Source organism: Pteropus medius, unplaced genomic scaffold, assembly GCF_902729225.1.
Source record: "Pteropus medius unplaced genomic scaffold, Ma_sr-lr_union100, whole genome shotgun sequence".
Lineage (NCBI taxonomy): Eukaryota > Metazoa > Chordata > Mammalia > Chiroptera > Pteropodidae > Pteropus > Pteropus medius.
Genome location: NW_024347867.1, coordinates 3,624,035 through 3,626,578, shown reverse-complemented (window position 1 = coordinate 3,626,578; position 2,544 = coordinate 3,624,035). Strand labels below are relative to the sequence as shown.

General features: G+C 39.9%; 1 pseudogene; it reads right to left on the bottom strand.

The window, feature by feature from the left end:
• Positions 1-1,539: 1,539 nt before the first annotated feature.
• On the bottom strand, positions 1,540-1,658 carry LOC120615882 (uncharacterized; annotated as a pseudogene).
• Between the last annotated feature and the right edge of the window lie 886 nt (positions 1,659-2,544).

Here is a 2,544-nt window from a genome sequence, read left to right as displayed (position 1 = left end):
TCTTATGCATGTGAAAGTTTAAAAACCGCTGAGAAAAATAAACCTTTTAGCATCACCTGCAACACAGTTATCTTCCCAATTACATCTTTTCTCTGCACGTTCTCCTTTTTTTGTGTATACCAATTCCTTCATTTTCAAGATTTGTGAGCTAGTGCAAAAACAGTATTGCTTGGTCCTACACACCAAATCTATATCCATCCTTAGATTTTATCTATATCAGGAGTCAACAAACAGAAAAGTCTAGACCTGTCCTTCATTATTTAACACAGTTCTAGAGACCTTCAGGTATTCCATATTTGTATCACATCATCCTTTTTGCATCATGAAAGTCAAAGTCATATTGTGACATTAAGTTGAACATACCTTAAATAACAAAAACAAACAAAACAACAAAAATAAAACAATTTTATACTTGCTAAGTTTCTCCTTTTATTATCTATTTCCCAAAGTTCCAGGTCCTATTTAATTGACTGATTGAAGTAACAGCTTGGGTAATAGAGTATATCACAGATAATCTGTGGAAGCCCCAAACCTATTTAAATGATTGATCAACATGCTGGTCCCATCTTCCAGAGTTCTCTGGGGACTTCAACTCAGGCTTAACATCCTAGCTATTCTCAGTCTTCACAGCTTTAGCAGGCTTTCCCTGACCTTGCTCCAGCCTTTAATCCAAACCCGGAAGGTCTGGTAAGAGAGAGAACCAAACATTGTATGTTCTTATGAGTGTTTTCAATCTAGCATTCTAACCTCCTTGAGATCATGAAAACACTTTTTTTCTTTGATTCATTTTATCTAAGTGTCTTAGACAGTTCCATAAGTGGAATAGTAACTATGATAGTAACTATGAACATGTTTTGTTTTAAACTACCTTTCTGATATGTATTTGGTCCTTCAGAAAGAGAAGTTTTTGCATCTTATTAGCATGGGAGGCTAAAACCTGAAGTTTAAACGGGTGAGCCTGGCTTTGAATGATCTCATTGAAGCAAAATAACGTGTGAAAAAGTTCTTACATTTTAGAAGGTTGTGTATTTGATAGGCCCACATAAAGGCTTTTACCACCCAGAGCTAGCTTTTGGAAGGGCACAGGCTTACATTTTCATATTGTCAATCCCAAATTGAAAATGTCTCCAGATTTTCCAAAGGGATAGATCTTGTCGAATAGCGGGAGCAGAAGGGTCAGGTTTTTCGTTAGAATGGAAAATAATTACGCCTGTTTGGTATCAGGCCGGAGCAAAAATAATTTTTGAAGAGGACCTCTCTTAGACATTTTTAAATTATTTCTTAGGTTTTTTTTTTTTTTTTTTTTCCCCTCAAACTGTCTTTAGCTACATTGCTGGCATCAAGGTGGGCTGTCACGTGGAGACAGCTTAGTCAGGAGTGCTGCCATTTATGGGCTGGACCCAGGCTTAATTGAAATTGTTTTAGAGAGATGAAGGGCCAACTTTTTTTTTTTTTTTTTTTAGGCAAGGCAACCCTTGGTTGACCTCACAGATTGCAAGGACCTTGTCAGCTTACAATCCCTTATTTTTTTATTTTTTACATCTACAGCACCTAGTCTTCCTAGGTGGTCTCCCATCCAAGTACTAACCAGGCCTGACCCTGCTTAGCTTCCGAGATCAGACAGGATCAGGCTTGTTCAGGGTAGCATGGCCATAGATGGCCCACATCTTGAAGATAGGAGTCTTCTCTTCTGGCTGATGGACCAGCATTCGCAATGCACTGTCCCTACTGTGCAATTGCTGCAGATTTGCCTTGAGCTGTTTATGCTATGTAGGAAAGAGATCTCAGCAAAATGAGAAAAGAGGCCTTGAATGGTCCCAAAGGTTCTAAGAGGCAATTTTGCTTAGGAACTTGGAGAGCTAGACTTTCAAGCCCCTGACCCTATTCTTACAGTGGACTTGCTCCTCCTTGACCAAGGACTAAAACACTGATGGCCAAAAGTCACCTTTCTGAGGAGTTTAGGGACATTCAGGAAACTTTTGCTATGTGTTAATGTTCCTCCCCTTTTAGACTATTATAGATTACAGATCAATGAATAGCTTTACTATTTAAGATTCTGGTTGAGTAGGGAAAGGCAGGAATGTAATCTTGTGGTGGATACGGGAGAGCAATCAGCAGCTATATGATCCCTTAGGGGTTGGCAGGAGCTGGAGCAGAGAATGGAATGGAAAGTGTTGAATGGAGATATCTCTTGTACACAGCAGTTCCTCTGAGGAGGGAGCCAGGAAGTAGGCAGCTGTGGTGTGGGCTGTCAAAGTAGCCATGTTCGCCAAGAAAACATGTTTGAGAGAGAACTATTGCTTTACAAGGAACATTGACCAGAAATGGAAGCAGAAGTATTGGTGCAAAGTGGAATGAACCCAGAGTAGCATTTGTATGTGAATGGAATCACTGGAGAACCCGTGGAGAGGTCAGAAAGAGGAGGGCGAGAAAAAGTTGATTGCTCTGGTGAGTTGACAAAAAGGAGATTTCCAAAAACAGTTGCTACCCCTTTCAAGAGAGACTAGTAACTATCTTAGAGGGGCAATGTTTTTGAACCTGGCC